Consider the following 20,882-nt stretch of genomic DNA (forward strand, 5'->3'; position numbering starts at 1 on the left):
TTATGTTATTTTTGTTAATTTTACAATGTTAAACTTTAATAATAACAAATAATTGTTGGGAACTGATTATCGAGAACTGCTTATCAAAGTTCGCATTGTTGATCAGTTGTTAGAATTCGACCACCATTGTTTGGACTTAATGAACAATGGCATTTTTGGGGATTGGCAACGACGAAAACATTTTGTAACTGTCTCTCAGACGATACACATCGTACTGAGTGCTAGTAAGCTAGTTAAACAAGTGATGTCATTACAAATCAGCTATTCAGATAATTTAGGTAAGTAATTTATGTATTTATTTCATAAATACATAAATTTTCTTGAATTTAGCAGACAGTACTTGTATTATTTATATTTTATAGTGGCGGCAAAAAGTCTAGCACCAGCCTTGAAAGTGACACTTATGACTTACGTTATGGCAAATTCAGAGGAAAAATAATACGAGTTAGTATTGTTATTATTTAGAAAGAAATATAGGATTAAAATAATTTTTAAAATATAGTTACTTTATAACAATCAAATTAATTTAATTTATAAACTAACAATAAAATATGTTCAGGTAATTATGTACCTACTTACTGTGTTTTTAAGCAATATGTATATAATAATTTATAATATAATTTTAAATTTTTTTTTAGATTTTTAACATAATGAGTAAGAAAAGAGGATGCAAATTCAAGGATGATCTAAGAAGTGAATTTCCTTTTATTAAAAAAACCAAAAGCGATTACAATATAGACCAAATTTTTAATCAAGAACACCCCCCCGCCCCCTCCCCAGGCCGAAACCGGTTTGGCTCAGTGGATAGCACATCGGCCTGCGGACTGACGGGTCCCAGGTTCGATTCCGGTCAAGGGCATGTACCTTGGTTGCGGGCACATCCCCAGTAGGGGGTGTGCAAGAGGCAGCTGATCGATGTTTCTCTCTCATCGATGTTTCGAACTCTCTATCCCTCTCCCTCTCTGTAAAAAATCAATAAAATGTATTTAAAAAAAAAAAAGACACCCCCCCCCCCCAACCCCCGGTCAATGGTGTCCCGCTTTACCAATGTTAAAATCTGGTCACCTTAAATAATTCCCATCCTAATCAGAGAATGCAGATAAGCTTCTCTGGGTGAGAATCTCCATTCTGTTAAATCCCAGACCAGTAAGGATTCTTACTTTTATGATTTCTTGTGAAAGTGGCTTGTTAACCTGTTTATTCCTCACCTCAGTATTGTGAGTTAGGTGCCATTATTATCATCAGTATTTCTGCTTTATAGAGAGGAAGCTGGGGCACAGAGAAATTAAGTAGAAATAGCTAGGCCTGAACCTGAACTGCGCATCCCGACTCCAGGGCCTTGCGCTTAATCAGTATTCTGTGTGGCCGCTAAAACACAGAATCATCTCCGATTTCTGAACCTTTGCTAACAATGAAATTTATACCCTGTACAGTGTAGCACATCCAGAGTTCTCAAGGACAGTTTTATTGAAAAACATTGTTTCACTACATTCAAATAAGAATGTCTGTGACAATCTGTTAGCAGGTTTGGAGCAATGAGTGAAGACAATATCCCAGGAATCCTAGTACTTTCCTTTGTGCTAAGGAATCTCCAGGGTGACAATACTGGACTCTTGAGTCCTATACTGAGTCCTATACTTACATAGAAGTGACAATTAGAAGAGGAAAAATAAAATAAAATAAAAGAAGAAGGAAACAACAGAATGAGGTCTTGAGAAGACAGCGCAGAAAAACAGTATATGTCAAATTTATTTTAATATAACTCATTTGAATTCAGTGCATATTGTAAACAGTTTTTACTGAAATATTTGAATTTCTGGAGAATTTGTTCTATTAGTGAATCCTTTCATTTTTATTTATTTATTTATTTTTATTAAGTTTAATGGGGTGATATTAGTTAATACTATTACATAGGTTTCAAATCTACGTTTTTATGATACATGATCTGTATATTGCATTGTATGCCCGCCACCCAAACTCAAATAATTTTCTGTCACCATCTATTTGACCCCTTTATCCTTTACTGACTTCCTTTTCTCCCTTTCCATCTGATAACTACCATAATGCTGTCTGTGAGCTTTTGTTGGTCTTATTTGTTCATTTATTACTTTCAGTTTTATATCCCACATATGAGTGAAATCATATGGTTCTTAACTTTTTCTGACTGACTTATTTCACTTAGCATGATATTTTCAAGGTCCATCCATGTTGCTGAAAATGTCAGTATTTCATCTTTTCTTATCCTTTCAATTTTAAAATTTTGTCAGGTATTTGCATGCCCTAGAGCAGAAGGAGAGGCCTATGAAAATCATGTGTATAGCAAACAAGTTGAACCAAAAATGTTAGTTCTTTGGGCAGAGGATTCTATTCATAATTTATTTTTATATTAAACAAACTCACGTGTGACTATAAATCATTTTGAAAAAAATACAGAGAGCTGTAGTAAAGCCATTTACATGAGCAACAATAATAAAATGTTACAGTTGTAATGGTTGGGTGTTTTTTCTCTCCATTAAGCCCTACACACCTTCAAACATTTAGGGTACCTTTTGAGGAATGAGGAAATTGGGTAACACTTCATGGTAATTATATGAAATCATCAGCACCTAATTGTGACACTGAAAAATAAATTACAGTACAAGGTGGCAAGTTTAGATGGAGGAACTGGAATTTGCTTAAGGAGTATTAGATGGACTTTCAGAAAATTTGAGAAGTCTGGCAGTAAAAATTCCCATGTGTAATTGCTTCCTAAATATACACATAAAAAACAAGTTTTACCTCCTGCCCTACCTCCTATGCTCAGGCTGTCCATATATGTGACATTGTTATTTCTACTAAATTATGCTGATACAGTACTAAGGCTCAGGGAGACTGAGAGGGTTTAAATAACTTTCCTGAAGACACACTGTAAATGGCTAAACTTGGATTCACCTTGGACTTTTCACCCCTGAGAGATTCTAATTTCAGAAGAGGGTCTGGGGGCGGGGTCTGCATTTTTAATGAAGTTCCCAGGAAGTCTGATGTGTGGACCACTCTTTGAGAAACACTGACCAATAAGAATGAGCTTGTGAACATGAAGAAATGAGCTCATGGACACAGTGCTGCTGTGCATTGACGTTCAGGCCTCTCAAACCAGCTATTTGATATTTCAGATACATTGAAAGGACAATAACATTCAGTTAATGGGGCTCACAAAAGAGTAGTTTAGTACAACACCAGGAGCAGATATGGGTAGCTTTCAACAGAGAGAGGGCTTGAAATGGTTATGAAGGCATGCCCTGAGCTGAAGGCCAGGTGAGGAGTGGATTTAACTGGGTTACTTAGACATGTCAGGATTCCATGTTCCTGCAAAGAGAAAATCTAGTGTCAGCTCAGACCCCACCTAGGAGAAGGCAGGGAGAGACCATTTCCTTTGGCCACAGGTGAAAATACAGAACATTCAGCTAGCTCGTTGTTGCCAGTTTAAGGAGATAATAGCCCACCTGGGTCCTTAAAAAACAATAGGAGGTATTTAAGTGTGATTTCTGGAAGAGGCAAACTGTCACAAAAGTTACAAATAGTGACCCAATCTGAGCTTTGAAGAAAATCATAATAGGAATCTGAGAGTTTTCTGCCTGTTGTAATACAAGGTCAAAACACCTGAGTGTAGAACTGAGTCCACAGCAAGAAGACACTCACAGAACCCAGAAAAGGTGCTCCATGGTGCCCAAGAGCAAAGATGTGTCCTGGTTATTTCTCACCAAGAACTAGAACCTGTGAATCACTTTCATAGTGTGTGTGTGTGTGTGTGTGTGTGTGTGTGTGTGTGTGAGTCCGTAGAGTATATGGGACATTATCCAAGGAGTCCCTTGAGATAAACTTAACCGTGCAGGTATTTGGACATTAAGTAGTTGCTAGCGAAGAGACTACTCTAAGCAAGCAGACTGAGGGTAGGCATTATCATCTGACCTTATATTAATATAGTTAAGACTGCCGGAGGAATTATGCCACACAAAGATATGCAATTGCAAATCACACAGCACGCTTTATTACTCACAAGGTTCCTGGTACCGTGGGCTCAGACTTAATGGGGTCCCCGGGGAAGAGTGGCGTCCTCTGCGGGCAGCAGTGGATCCGTCTTTGGGTGGCTGGCCGTCTGGTTGGATCGAGTCAGCGGGAGGAGGGCAACTGAAGTCTCACGGTCGGAGGCTCGGTGTTCTTCTGCCGTCCGGCGTGGAGCAAGGCAGTGTGGAGCGTGGGTCAAAAGGATGATCAATGTCTGAAGTCGGGGATCCGTTTTTAAGCCTGTTCCGACCCACAGCAGTCCAGGTGGCTATCAGTAACATACATCATCACACAAGTGTTAATCAGAGTACAAGCTGGTTATCAGTTACAGTGTCACTCAGAAGGGGTCTATCAGGTTTGCATACATCATTCCTAAGGATAGCATTCAGCTATGGCCTTATCTTCATGGTGCAGCTATAGGGCTTGGCCAGAGTGATCATTCCCTGTGCTCTTTAATATTTCACACAAGTATTTTACAAAAAATAATTTTTCTACATTTCCTATAACACTCTTTAATTATTTTCTATTGTTATAACATTGTAACACTCTCTACTTATTTCCTATCATCATCACTATTACTATGACAATATCCTACATAATAAAGAGCTAATATGCAAATGGTCATCACTCCCTCATGCCCTCGCGCCCTTGCACTGGGGCTGGGGGACCTGAGGCTGTGCTCCCTGCCCGGCAGGGCTTGACGGGGGTGGGGCTGGCCAGGCCTGAGTCTCGCATGATTTCGAGGCATGTGCGGGTGGGTGGGGACTTGACTCTGGGTCCCATGGTGCACCCCAGACTCTGACAGGAGGGAGGTTTTCACATACATTTTACTAATTTTCTTTCATCTCTGACACTGCTATTATAGAGAAAGGGCAAATAGCAATATTAAAATATTTCCTCTAATTAATTCCCTTTTAATGTGCATGAATTTCGTGCACCAGGCCACTAGTGTGTGTATATCTATAATAATAAAAGGGTAATATGCTAATTAGACCAGATGTCCTTCTGGATGTCATTTCGGACATTCTTCCTGACAAAGCCGGGGCTGGAGGGAAGCCAGCCCGGGTCCCGGGTGCTGGAGGGAAGCCGGTGCTGGCAGCTTAGGAAGAAAGGCCTACTCTTGCACGAATTTTCATGCATCAGGCCTCTAGTATATATATATATGTTGAGTATAAGTTAACTGCATTGTAAATGAATATATTTAACATTCTAGGGCAGTGTATTTTCCAGTTATCTCCACATCATTCATTTACGGTCTTCATAAAACTCCAAGTTTGAGTCCCTCTGAGAATTATGATGGACGACTGGATTGAGTGGGTCTAAACATTAAAAAATAATAGAAAAAAATATAAAAAGTGAAATTGCCTTATTAGTAATTGCTTTATTTTATTTTAAAAAGTGCAAAGAAGAAAAACAATGACAGAAAGTAGACATTGCATCCTAAATAATATTTCCCTTTTAAAAAACAGTGTATATTTGCAAGTTCTAAAGCAAATGTTACCTATTCCAAGTTACAAAATATGCATTCAGCTTATTTAAAACAAAGGCAGAATGACAGATTCTACATGTGAGAATTTTTTAGCAATACTAACACTGCTTTTTGCATATCAGGGATTTTTATTTTTTATTTTTGGCAACAAAGAGCACCATGAAACAGGAGCACATTAAGGAATTCATGTGCAAACTGACTGCAGTCTTGCAAATGCCAAATACTTACTTAAGGCATTTGATATTTCACAGAGCTGGTGAAAGTGTTTGCTTTCTTTCTCTCTCTGGATTATTTCATTCTATTCCTGCACTAGTCCAGCTCCTTACAAATTGAAACTTGGGAGGTCATATCTTCCATTTGTCTCAATTTCCATAAATGCTCTTCCTGCATTCGTAGTTAATGCTCTATTTTTTTTATAGAAGGCAGATAAGAAATATTCATTTGAACAATGAGTCAGAAAACTGAAAACTTATAGTCAAATATATTTTATTTTATTCCATTAGAAGGATTGAAATGAAGTTTGTTCTTACTGGAAGGTAATATTTGTGTTCTGCCAAGCCCAGGCCCTAGCAAAGAGTGGACACTGAGTAAATGGTAGTAATTTAAACAAATCCATTTAAAGATTTATTGCCAGAAAAATATTTGACTCCTTTAAGAAACTTGTTTGCTTTTTAATAAAATGAATAATAAGAATTATACAGGGTGGGAAAAAATAGGTTTACGGTTGTTTGCATGGAAAATAATACAAGAATTAAGAAATAATAATATAAAAATAAACTCTGTGTTTTGCAAACTCACAACTGTACACCTACTTTTGTCCATCCTGTATAATCTCACTTGTTTACCTATTTTATTTATTTAAAAATTTTTAAAAATCTTCACTGAAGATATGTTTTTATTGATTTGAGAGAGAGAGAGAGAGAGAGAGAGAGAGGAAGGGGGGGGGGAGAAAACTTTATTGATGTGAAAGAGAAACATCTATCGGTTGCCTCCTGCAACTGCCTCAACTGGGATTCCAACCCGCAACATGGGTATGTATCCTGATTGGAAATTGAACCTGTGACCGTGTGGTGCAGGGATGACGCACAACCCACAGAGCCACGCTGGCAAGGGGTACCTACTTTATATAACTGTTAGAATCTCAAAACTAAATTTAGTGCTTAGCTTCAATGATTATCTTTTTATTTTCTGGATAATTAACACCTATTTTTAGTCATTTTACTATTGTAAAAGATTAGCTGTTTTATTTGGGTTTAGCATACTGATCAGCTTCAGTTGGTTTTTGGATGATATGGATAATGAAACTAAAACAATAACAAGTCAGAATGCTGCAAGGCCTCCAACTACTAAGTCTTTACATAGACATCCGGGTGCATCCAAATAAAATATATAGCATTCTATTAAAAATAAAATCAGTCTTTATGTGAGCAACATGTATAATTTATTTATTTATTTATTTATTTATTTATTTATTTATTTATTTATTTTATATATTTTATTGATTTTTTACAGAGAGGAAGTGAGAGGGATAGAGAGTTCGAAACATTGATGAGAGAAACATCGATCAGCTGCCTCCTGCACACTCCCTACTGGGGATGTGCCTGCAACCAAGGTACATGCCCTTGACCGGAATCGAACCTGGGACCCTTCAGTCCGCAGGCTGACGCTCTATCCTCTGAGCCAAACTGGCTAGGGCAATAATTTATTTTTTTTACTGTAGTGTTGAATGTTAAACTATCACAGGGGAAACTGGATAACTGACTTATGCCCCATTTAAAAAACAAAACAAAACAAAAACCAGTGTTTTACAAAAGTAAGAACTTTTCTATTTTGTAAAGAGAATTCTGAGAGAAGCAAAAATATTAATTTATGCTGTGTTATAACACTTCCAAGCATTGTGCCGTCTACATGGACATATGGGCAGAATCTGACACACCTGCACTCTAATCCCGCTGAGGTGGGGGTCTTTGCCGCTTTCCCTATTTGTAAAATAAATAAAAAAATTCCTACCATTCATAGTTGTAAGGATTTATAATAATTTATGCAGCCAGCCCAAGACAAATCCTGGTACCCATTAAATACTCCGTAATTGGTGGCTGTTGAATTAATAACAAAACCAACAGTAAGGGCCTCTGCTAGCCCAGAAGTGTGCAGAACACAAACCTCACAGGATCTCCGATCCATTGAACCCAGCAAGCAGAGTAGTACCAGCAGCAAAGCAAGCTGCTGCTTCCTTCTACGGTGATACTGGCGTGGCTGGCTTTTTCTCTGCTCCATGAAGCTGGGTGTGAAGGTGGAGGCTTGAAGCTATTTTTAATAGCAAAGTTATTAAATTTTGTTTTTTTCTTATATCAAATATCAAATATCAAAAGTAACACGAAGAAATTACCACTATACTACTGTCATAGCTACACTTCACGTTTTTTAATAAGGCAGAGAAGAGTACTTTAATTGCCTATAATAACCATGATGAACATGTTTTTCAGGCTGTGAGATTGTTTTCTGTAACACCCTGGAATAATTATTTACTTTTGCCCCAAATCTGTCCTTGATTAATTGCATACTTTTTTTTTTGGATTATCTTAGAGGTGTGCCGACATTCCGAAAGGCTGAATTTTGCCCATAACACAATACCCATATTGAATGTGGAAATTGTGTGTATTGGAGAATAGATATTGACTCATTACATTATATGTAATGAATGACTACATATAAAACAGCCTTTTCACCTGTTAGAGTTCCTGGTGTCATAACTGTGATTTTTTTGCTTTGGAAGAAACTGATAATATGATTCTCAATTTGTCAAGGGTGCATAGATCCATTCATATAACAATTTGGCTTCAGTATTCAGCATTTTTGCAACTTCTTATATTGCTAAAAGTGAATTAAGCAGAGAATCATGAGTTAAAATGTGTATTAATATTGACCCCTTAACTTTGTTTTCTCTAGGGAATATGAACATAAATAAACAACTTTATCTGTAAATGGGTGTCCATCTATGAAAATATAAAGGAATGAAATCCATTATGTGTACCAGCTAGATTCATGCTACCCAAAAAGCAGGAGTTTTACTGCAGTGTAGCTATGTATCACACCGCGTTTGACTGTCAGGATACCAAGTAATGGCTGCACCTGACCTGCTGGGAGAAGGTTCCCGGGAGTGGTTGAGGAACTGGTGGGATGATGCCTGCCTGACTGCACTGGACCCTGTGGCTGTGTGGATGGGATGCATTCTTCCCAGATATGAAGCCTCTGGTTATCTCTTCTATGCTGGGCCAAAGGCACAGGTTTATTTAATGAATACCAAAGGCACAAATCACCCGAGGCCACGCATTGCAGTTATGTATGTATGTGTATGCGTAGGCAGGGATTGATGGAAATGCTGATAAAAGCACTTTACTTATTGCCATTTTACACATTGTAGTAAAATATGCATTGCTAATGTATGTCATTGAGCACTCCATGTATTTTAATTATATTATATATATATATATATATATATATATATATATCCTCTCTAATAAAATGGTAATATGCAAATTAACCATCACTCTGCTACATAAGCCACACCCACCGGCCAATCAGGGCAAGTATGCAAATTAACCCCAATCCAAGATGGCTACAGCCACAGAGAGCCAGGTTTCCCAGGTAACAGAGCAAGCCAAGCTTTCCATAGCCGTTGCAGGCCTAAGCCTCCACTCAAGCTACAAAGTTTCAATTATAGAAGGTAAACAAATCCAAACAAATGGCGGCAGAATGGAGCTTGAGAGAGCATGCCAGGGTTGCCGGCAGCAACAGGGGAAGCAAAGCTTTCCGCACACCCTGGCCGGGCTCACCCGCTTAAGGCTACAAAGTTTCAGTTGTAGAAGGTGAATTAACTGCCACAGAAATGGCTGCCGCCCCAGAAATGGCTGCCGCCCCAGGCTACAAAGTTTCAATTGTAGAAGGAAAATAAATTCCAGATACCAGGGCCTCCCCTTGAGTTGCCAGGGGGCGTGGCCAGCCTGCAAACCACCACAGGCCCCTCGCTCAGGCCGCCCCACACCCCAAGGGAACCCCCACCCTTATCTGTGACACCCTTCAGGGCAAACCAGCTGGCCCCCACCCATGCACCAGGCCTCTATCCTATCTAATAAAAGAGTAATATACAGATTGGTCATCACTGCAACACACAATATAGCTGCCCCCATGTGGTCAAAGATCCTGCCCCCATGTGGACACAAGATGGCCACTACAAGATGGCCAGTAGGAGGGCAGTTGGGAGGCACCCGGCCTGCAAGGGAGGGCAGTTGGAGGTGATCAACCCTGCAGGAGAGGGCAGTTAGGGGTGACCAGGCTGGCAGAGGAGGGAAGTTGGAGGCAAACAGGCTGGCAGGGGAGCAGTTAAGCATCAACCAGGCTGACAGCGGAGTGGTTAGGGGGTGATCAGGCTGGCAGGCAGAAGCGGTTAGGGGCAATCAGGAAGGCAGGCAGGCAAGCAGTTGGGAGCCAGCAGTCCTGGATTGTGAGAGGGATGTCCGACTGCCCGTTTAGGCGCGATCCTAGGATCGGGCCTAAACGGGCAGTCGGACATCCCTCCAGGAGTCCCAGATTGGAGAGGGTACAGGCTGGGCTGAGGGACAACCCCCGCCGTGCACGAATTTCGTGCACCGGGCTTCTAGTATATATATATATTACCCTATGGCTCTGTGATCTCCGAGTAACAGAGGATGAGGGTGACCAACTGTCCTTGTTTGCCTGGACCTGTGGATGTTTTTAGGATCAGGACTTCTAGTTTTAAAGTCAGTAAAGTTTTGGAAAAAACTGGACCCGTCGGTCACCCTAATGGTGACATGCCAGGCTTTGAAATCCTGGTCAATATGCCACTTCAATTAGTACTAATTTAGGAAGTATAGAATCCACTTAATTGACATAAAAGAGTGGCAGCCATGCTTTCCACCATAAGAGCTTTGATTGCTTTAAGTCTCAAGAGCAGTTTCACAGTTATTTCCTGTGTGGTATTTGTGACATACAACTGTGAATGATAACTACCAAGGAAGAATTTATGGCCCAACTCAGCAATGTGTAAACAAAAGCAGGATTAATCCTGTAAGGATTTGTAAACGGTTTTCTCAGACTTGTAGGAAATATTAAACTGAATGGGAGGTATAATCCATTGCAAATAATCTTGGTGGCATGTGACTGCCTCCTGTCTCATGCTGTTGTCTTAATGAGCCCAAGAAACATATGGAAAAGAGCAAGGGCTCTGGAGTCAGGCAGGATTGGGAGGGAATCCTACCTCCACGACTTCTTGTCTGTGTAACCTTGATCAAGTTGCTTCACCTTGATCTTCTGCAGCCTCATCTCTGAAACAAGAGGTCTTTAGTCATTCCTTTGTCATATTCTCTCAGAGAATTATATTCCTTTCCGTTAGACACAGAGCTCAGTTGTGATTGTTTGCTCATTGTCAATCTCCCTGTGAGCTCTGGGAGAAGAAGGGTCACCTCTCTTTTTATTTTAACTATGTTGCTGTAATGGGCAATCAGTCATTTTTTGTTGAATGGAGAAATGAGGAAATTTTGTGAGGATTACATGAGATAATTTACATGTAGGGTTCCTGGAACCTCCTTTTCTTCCCATCTCCCCAAGTTAGACTTACCCAATGCTTAACATTTCAGCTTTGCTTCCATATTTATAGGTCTAGTTAATATTAGATTCTTTGCAAATATGAAGTGAAAATCCAAAAGTCAGATGGTATATCTTCATGTTCATCAAAGTCACATATTTTGAAAAATGCTAATTCCTATCCTATTATCTATTTGAGGCCAAGAATTGTGACCTTGGAGAACTGGAAGTTTATTTTGTTGTGACTAGTGGTTCCTACTTCTATAGTGAGGGTGAACTGATTACCAACAATTTAGATGGATTGCATAAATTTTCAAAATATTTGTTTATGCCAATTTTGAGTCCAGTTATTACATCCTAGACAAGAATAGTGTCTGAGCAGGCTGTGAAAAGTAGGGAATGGCAGGAAGTTTATTTACTTTATCCAATCAACTCAATATTTCAGCTGTATGTGATTTTCTGTCCAAATTATGTGGTTGATTGCTTCAATTTTTTACTTCCTTCTGCATGTCTAGACACATCAGAATTGGCAAAGAAGATGAGAGAGTTAAGTGGCATGCCCATCTCTGTAGCAAAGGTTCTTATGAGAATGATAATGTTAGAACTTATTCCTTTCCAAAACATTTCGTATGCCCAACCAGTGTGGCTCAGTGGTTGAGTATTGACATGCACCAGGAGGTCACCAGTTCAATTCCCAGTCTGGGCATATGCCTGGGTTGTGGGCTTGATCCCCAGCAGGGAGTGTGCAGGAGGCAGCCAATTCATGTTGATATTTCTCTCTCAATTTATATTTCTATCTCTCTTCCTCCCTCTAAAATCAATTAAAAAAATTTAAAAACCTCACACAATTCATATAAAATAGGCCACACCATTTATTTGATAAGGAACACTGTTCCTTGTACAGCTTACCAATAAGTTAATATGGGAAAGAAAGGAGAAAGAAAGTTATATACTGTTTTTATAATGGGTTTAAGGACTGTTCCAATGCCCTTTCAAGGAGTTCTTGAATTTTGTGTATATTTTTCAAGAGTTATCTAGATTTTATTGTTCTATGATATGATCCTTAAAATTGTATTGTTCTATGATATGATCCTTAAAAAATCCACAGTGGTTGGCAATCTCACTATTGTTCTCTAGAACAGTCTTGTTACTTCCATTATTTTTGCCTCACCAAATACTCTGCTCTTCCTAAATATATGACTCTCAGCTATACTTCCTTAAATGTTGGAAGTAAGGATGAAATTTAAAACATACAAACCAACCAAACAAAAAAACCTGGTGAATAATAAATTCATGCATAAACCTAATAAGAATGCGAAATATAGGTTGTTGGTAACACAAAAATACTTGTGGTTTGCCACAAATGCCATTTTAGTTTCTACATAGTTGATGCTGAAGGGGAGGGAAAATCTCTTCCTGAATCCATTGACTCCACTTGAGCCTGTAAATTAGACTGGCCAGAGGCAGATTAACAAGAGAAAAACAAAGATGTTTATTAACGTGTGCATGTGTCACATGGGAGTACCAGAGGTGAGTAACTCAGAGTTCTGGTTAGCATTTTAGCAAAGGAACAATACAGTTTTAGAGAAGTGACAAGACAAAGGAAAGGACCTTGAGTCTCCAGGGTCAGCAAAGTGTGGGAAGGCAAATATATGGGAAACTGATAGAAGATAAGGGCTGGTTGATAAAGTCAGTACATAGATTGCTCTGGTGCTATCTCTAGGCTGATAAGGCTCTAAAACTGTCTCTGATCATTAACTGTTGTCCTTCCTGGTAGAGAGGGGAGGAGGGACCTTTGTTAATGTGTGTCCTGGTTTAGGCTTATGGCAGGAGGGCAGTGAGCTTTTCCTGTATCGGCTTTTTTCCCCTCCAGTTTCCTTCAGCTCAAAATAATCCTTATGCCAGAGTGACATATTTGGGGATGGTATATTTTACTACCCTACAATTTTATTGGCCTAATCTTATGCTGCTTTTGTGTGTGTTTGTTTTCCTTTTAAACCGTTAAATGAAGCTGGCAGAATTAAGGGAATCTATAAAGCACTCCTTGGCATATTCAGGGTTCAAATTAGATACATATACTTTGTAGAGATCAATTACATGATATTATGTGAAAACTAACTCTAAGTGACTTTTTAAAACAGAAAAGCATACCAAGATTCCATCTTTTACTCACACTATCAACTCATTCTGATAGTTTAGGAACAAATTAAAAAATATCATTTGGCTAATAAAATTTCTAGAATAAACATAGGTGAGAGAAGTGTAGACATAAATTAATGTCAACGTTAATGGATAGGAAGATTCTATTTGTAAGATGTGCATTTACCCCAAAAGAATCCAAGTCAAAATCTTATTAGGACATTTTTAATTTTGTAGATGCTACTCTGCACCTGTTAGAATGTATAAAACAAATATAAAATTGAAAACATCTACTATACAACTACTGACAAAGTTGTGGAGCGATTGGAACTTACACACTCTACTTGTGAGAATGTAAATCTATGACTTTGGAAAACAGTTTGGCAGATTTTGATAATTAAACACTTTCTTATCATAGCCATTCTACTCCTAGATATTATTTCAAGATAAACAAAAGCATATGTATATACAAAGACTTGTGCACAAATATTTCTAGCAAGTTCATTTGTAGTAGCCCCAAACTGGAAACAACCCCAAGTTTTTATCAACAGGTGAATGGATAAATTATTATAGCATATCTATACAATTAAGTCTACTCAGCAATAAAAAGGAATTAACTTTTGGTACATGCAATGACATGAATCTTATTATACTTAATGGAAAAAGATAGATACAAAAGTAGGTACTGTATGATTCCATTTATATAATATTGTAGAAAATGTAAAGTAATCTATAGTAATAGTAATTAGATCAATGGTTGTTGGGAATGCAGCAGTATGGGAAGAAACAGGAGGGAGGGGTTAAAAAGCTTCCCAATGAAATTTGGGGGTGATGGATATATTCATTGTCTTCATATTAATGATGGTTTGACCCACATATACAAACTGTGCACTTTAAATATTTGCAGTTGATGTATGTCAATTACATGTCTATAACACTACTTATATACTCCTTATACTCTTAGCGATTGAAAAATGATTGTTTTGACACAAAAGTCCCTCACATTTTCCCAAAAGGCTCTTCTAGGCGCTGTGGTGATTGAGGCAGTGAGGTCACTGTGTTCTTGTTTTGAACTGGGGGATCTTCATGGGAGCCCAGTGGGAGTGGAAGCAGGTGTACCCTCTCCACAGAAATAATGTTCTTCATTCTTTTATGTACAGACTTACTGATATAAAGATGACCACCTGGGTTCCTGCCGGTGTGCTCAGTGGTTAGGGCACCAGCCCTCCACCAAAGGGTCGCAGGTTTGATTCCCGGTCAAGGGCACGTACCTCAGTTGCAGATTCGACTCCTGGTCCCAGTCAGGGCACGTGCAGGAGGCAACCAATCCATGTGTCTCTCTCACATGGATGCTTCTCTCTCTCTCTTCTTCCTCCTCTCTCTTTCTCCCTCATCCCCTTCCTCTCTCTCTCTCTCTAAAAAAATCAATGGAAAAAATATCCTTGGGTGAGAATTAACAGCAACAACAAAAAAGATGACCACCTGAGAGGTTTTCATTCTACGTATATCCTTCTATTCCTGTCCTATGAAATATTAAGGTGATATTTTATGTTGGCTCATGTTTAAATATTTTTTCTTCAAGCTTTTTAAAAAAATATATTTTATTGATTTTTAACAGAGAGGAAGGGAGAGGGATAGAGAGCTAGAAACATTGATGAGAGAGAAACATCGACCAGCTGCCTCCTGCACCCCCCCCACCGGGGATGTGCCCGCAACCAAGGTACATGCCCTTGACCGGAATTGAACCTGGGACCTTTCAGTCCGCAGGCCGACGCTCTATCCACTGAGCCAAACCGGTTTCGGCTCTTCAACCTTTTAAGTCTGAATGTTTACATTTTGTATTAAGGGAACCCAGGCAAGCCAGGCTGCTACTCCTGTCAGTGTCACAGAGGTGGGTGAGGCTACAGGGCAGGGGCTTGGGCAGCATTTTGCGTGTGAGTCATCCACATAGCTAGGAAAGGATGGAGCCAAGAAACAAGGATAAAATTGGATTTGAAGAATCAGAACTAGATACGCCAATTGGTCATCAGGGAGGGAAGGGAGGGTGGCGGTGGGGGCAAATGTGGAGGGTTTTCCAGAGTTTCGTAGCTGGAAGGAAAAGCCTAAAGCAGAAATGAGATGAGAGAGGTCACATCATTGGTCATAAACAGGGATGGGTTGCCTAGAACTTTCATTAGGTGTTGACTACATGATGTATGTGTGTGTCACTTGGGTTAGAAGGCACAGGGTTTAAGGGCCTGAACACTAGATTGAAAGCATGTGTTCAATGTGATAGAAGTTATTCATCCTAGTCTAGAGATGAAGTCATTGCCTTCTCTGTTTCTTGCTTTTGAAATGTTTCCAGACAGGACACGATTTCTTCTTCTTTTTTAAGAAGAGAGAATCCTCTCTTAAATATTTAAACCCATTTATTATAATAGAAGGAGCCGATTAGAAATGGGAAAAAGAACCAGAAGGAAAGGGGGCAAATAAGTTACAAATATTTCAAATATGTTCATTATGAAATGTATTATAGAAATATAAAATATGTGTTGGAAGAATGTCACCTAGATAACTAAAGTGGTTAAAGTATCTTACATTTATAGTCTTCCTGGGACCAATAGCAAAGAATTTTGCACCTACTTCTTTAATCAGGGGGAAGAACTTGAAAAAATGCAGGGCCTCCCAACATCTGTAAAATTTTGAAATTTGAAAGTCATAAAGATGTAAAAGGAAAAACAAACAATTTGTTCCCCAATTAGTTTGACTTTAGTTCAACAGACATGAATGGAATGGTTAGCTTCACATGACACACCATCCCGGGCTTTGTTTTGTCCCCTGGTGCAAAAGACAAATTTCAGCTCTTGCACCATGCAGTCCTGTTGCTCCAGAGACTTGGCAACCTGAAAAAAGTCCATGTTATAACTAGTGGACATTTTTGAGCATTGTGTTAGTATAATCTTTCTCAGAATTGAGTAATACATGGAGACTTTTTTTTCCTTTGGTTAATCCTTGCCCAAGGATATTTTTCCATTGATTTTTAGGGAGAATGGAAGAGAGAGGGAAAGACAGAGAGAAACACAGGTACTGATTGCTTCCTGCACAAGCCCTGACCAGGGCCCAGCCCGGGGAAGAGCCTGCAATCAAGGTATGTGCCCTTGACTGGAATTGAACCTGGGACCCTTTGGTCTGCAGGCCAATGCTCTATCCACTGAGCCAAACTGGCTAGGGCATGGAGACTTTTTAATGAAAAAAAAAATCTCATCACCTTTGAATGTTGAAAAATGTTTTTATTGTAATGCTACTTGAAATGTACAAATATCACATTACTTATATATTCATACTCTTAGCTAGTGATCTATACACATAAAAGGCTAAGCGACTGAATGACTGGAATGACCAGAAAAACCGGTCGCTATGATGCGCACTGATCACCAGGGGGCAGACTCTCAACGCAGGAGCTCCGCCTGGTGGTCAGTGCACTCCCACAGCAGGAGTGCGGCTCAGCTGACAGACCTGTCCCCGTGGCCCACCAGCCCAGTGGCAGCCACTCCCTCCCTCAGTAAGCCTGCAGGTCCAGTCTCTGGAGAATGGGCCAGGCACCAATGAACCAGCGCCACCAGCACAATCCCGACAGCACCGCCAGCCTCCTGGAAGTCGGCCTCGGGTATCGTGGCTGCTTCCCCTCCCTAGACAATCCACAAGAAAGAAATAATATAAAAGTGGCCGCCAGGTGGCTCCTGACAACCGGTGTGAATGTCAGCAGGACGGATCCGGATCCTGGGCTGGCAAGGGCGTCTTACTGCCTGCACAGAGGGCCAATCACATCCAGGCCCCACCCACCCCCCTGGGGGCCCCACCCATGCATGAATTTGTGGACCGGTCCTCTAGTCAAATATAAGACCAAAACTGATTTATAAATTAAGTATAAAAAATACTTTAAAACCAACAAATTCAAATAAGCATAATTAGTTTAATATGATGGCAACTACTTAAACTAAGTTGCCTCTTGTAATGAGAACTTTTGGACCCCAGGCCCACAGATCTGAGGAGTGCCCTACAAAAGCGCTATGACACTCCCTATGTCATTCTAAGGAGGCCTGTGGCATAGTAGATATCATGTGGGATTTAGAAACAATCAAACCTCAGTTTAAATACTTTTTCTGATTCTTTTTTTGTAAGTAGTGTGACCTTGGACAAGTTAGTTTAGCTTCTTATGCCTCATTCTTCTCATCTGTGAAATGGGGGGTGTGGGTGGATAATACCCATCTTTCAGGTATTGTTTGAGGATTTAATGAGATCGTTTAGGATGCCTGGCTCATAGAAGGTATTCGATAACTATTATTTCCTTCTCTTTGCCTAATTAATCTAGGTTGTCTTCTAAAAGTTCCTCACAAGTATGGATTTCCAAAAGGAATTACAGCCTATCAGACTGTGTTAAAAACCAAAGAGTTAAGCATTAAGTTTTAGAATCACAGAATAATAAAAAATCACCCTCTCCTCTCCTTTTCTCCGTGGTTATGCTCTCCTCCTCCATCCATGACGTCCTTCTAGATAGTAACACATGCCGAAATCCAACTTAGACTTTAAGTTCCAGATCCGCACACCCAGGGATGACCGGGGAGCCAGAAGTTACACGTAGATTTTGACTTGGGGTGCAGGGGCCCCTACGGCCTGTATTGTTCAACAGCCAACTGTACATAGCAAGAAAGGCCCAAGTGTACCCTGTTTGGAATGGAACGGGCCAGGCCTCAGGCCAAAACTCGGCCCTTGCCTAATTTAATCTTGATATTTAAAAATTCAGTAGAGACTGAGAATAAATACGTCTCTATATTATAAATATTTCTCTCTGGGATAAATGTGATGATGTTAGCATTTCTGAAACTGACCTAGCATAAAAGCCACCTGGAGAGCTTTTTAAAAAAATACAAAATTTCAGGCTCCGTCTCAGATCTGCTGAATTAGAATCAACAGGGAAAAGGCTGGTCTGAAATTCAGAATTTTTGTCAAGCACCTCTCCCCCTCCATCTCCCCTTCCCCTTTTCCTCCCTTCCCCCCTTCCCCCCTCTCTTATCCCCCCACCCCTCATGATTCACACAACGAGACCAGTTTGGGATGCTCTGTTGTGAGTGGAAGGGCTTAGAACTGGGAGTCACAAGGTTTCCATTTGGGCTTGAATGCTCGCTCTTTGAGAGGTCTTCTATGAGCAGCATAACTTCTCTGAACCTCAGTTTCCTCAGATGATAAAGGAACATCCCTTTCCTACGACCCTCATTGTTTGTGAGGCTCAAATGCCTTCATGTGTGTGGAGTTACATGATAAGTTCAACCTGTTTTCCAAACTGTCAATAAAATAAATTACTCATATAATACAAAAGTTTCCATTGATTTGCACCATATTTTGAAAAAAGCATTCACTTAGGTAAAACTAATTTCAGTATGATGGAAGGTGGCTTTGTCTGCTCCTACTTGGCTTGCTCATTTCCCCCCATTCAACACTCACTGGGCAAGGACTTGTTTCTTGGGGACTGTTTAGGTTATCACCCCTGTCTTCATTGTCCTCCAGAATCCAGTCTGGGACTCCTCCACTGTCTTTAGTTGTTATGTTACCTTAGACTTTTATTGTTCCTTGTCTCTCATGACCTTGACACTTTGGAGGAGTGCTGGTCAACCATTTTGTAGAGTGTTTCTTAGTTTGAACTTATCCGTTATTTTCTCATGATTAGATTGAGGTTCTGTATGATTAGGAAGGCTAACTCGGAAATGACTTGGCCTCCTCAGGGTGTAGATTACATTTTTTATTAATATTTGGTTATATTAACTTTGATCATGAGGCTAAGGCAGCGCCTGCTAGGATTCTCCACCATAATTTTTGCCTATGTAATTACTAATTATTTTGGAAGTGTCAACTAAAAATCAAAAACCATCTTCTTGAAGATTTGGACACATCTAAGAAATGATATCATCATCATTATTATTTTTAAAATATACTGTGATTTCTGAGCTGGTAGTTTCTGTCTCATTAAAGCTCCAAGCATTCTTAACAAACAATAATTTGGACATTATTGCTCAATGAAGACTAAACCAGCTTGATAGATATTATGACATAGCCCACAAGTACTTATTCTACCCAGCCAAGTTGCCTAGATCTTTAATTTCTCCTTCTCCTCTCTCAAATGCCTCTTTCTGCTCAGCATACACATTTTCTTGACTCTTTTTGCATTACAAAATAATGAATAAAAACTTCTCAATAACTTCATTTGACACTATGACTGTCTTCTTAATCACCTACATACTTTCTTCACAGTCAAGCTTTCAAAATATGTAATTTACACTCTACGTCTACTTTCTGTAATTAGCCCAACCTATGGCATTCTGGCTTTGCACCATTAAACAATTAACATCACTCTTGTTAGAGTCATCAAAACCTTTCCTTTGGCACTTTTGAGTAATCATCTTTCTTTGCTTCCTGTGGCGTTTTTGACATTGTTTACCATGCCCTCATCCCGGAAATCCTTTTGTCTTGACTCCATGGACAGTACCGTCTCTGGGTTTTCCTTTTCTCTCTGGTTGCTCTTTCTTTATTTTTTTCTCTAACTTATTTAAAATCTGCCTGCTTCTGAATAATGTAAAAGTCACACTTCCAAGGACTAAAGGGAAAAACAGTAAATTTACAGTGAAGGACCTGACAAGCACTACCTTAGCCTCGAGGTTAATATCCCTAGTGATGTCCTGTGATGGCAGGTACCCCTGGTATGGAGATTGTGTCTAAATCTCCAAGATGCTGTGATGAGAAGGTGCATTCCCTCTGTGATATTTTTTCATATAACCCATAACTCAAATACAGAGGAGTTGACCAGACGTGGGAGGCTCCTGAGCTCCCCTCCTTCCAGAAACACACCGATGTACAGCCAAATAAGAATGAATTCCCTCTGATAGAGATCCAGAAACTAGCCAAATGACTCCTACACATCAGACAAGTGAGAAACTATCCTCATCAGAACAGGTGGGAAAGGCTGAGACAAGCCATAAACCCCACCCTGACACAGCACCATATAATTGGGAGGAGACCCCCAACTTCTAAGCTTGTCCTTGGAGAGCATATCTGTCACACTAACATTTAAGACTGCCACCTGAGGGACCACTTCCAAAACACCTAGCTCTGAAAGGTTAGGGCTTACGTTCATGGGACCTACAAGATGATAAGCAATTCTTAAGGAACGAGTGCGCACTCGCCAAGGCTATCCTCTCAGGGCTCAGTGCAGAGGGAGCGGGCAACGTTGCCCTTCTCTGTCTTCCCTGGAAAGAAGTTTATCTGCCTACTTTAAAAGCTGCTGCCGAAGGGCCAGCCTTTCATTCAATAGGCGCTAGTGGTAGGTAGCTTGCCATCCTTCTTAGAGACCAGGGAAGCTGGAGGACATCTTTCCCAAATGCTCCTTCCAACTTGCTCCAAGCTAGCAGTTTCTCCATGGAAGGAGCTGATACACATATCTGTGCCCAGCTTTTGTGGCTGCTGTGGAAATGACAGGCCAGATTGCCTACCTCTGACAGCCAAAGAGGCTTCCATTCACAGGCTGGAGGTAAAGGAAAGGAGAAATATGTAATTGCTAGGCAAGCTTTTGGGATGC

This window comes from Cnephaeus nilssonii (genome assembly GCF_951640355.1).
Source record: "Cnephaeus nilssonii genome assembly, chromosome: 11".
Classification (NCBI taxonomy): Eukaryota; Metazoa; Chordata; class Mammalia; order Chiroptera; family Vespertilionidae; genus Cnephaeus; species Cnephaeus nilssonii.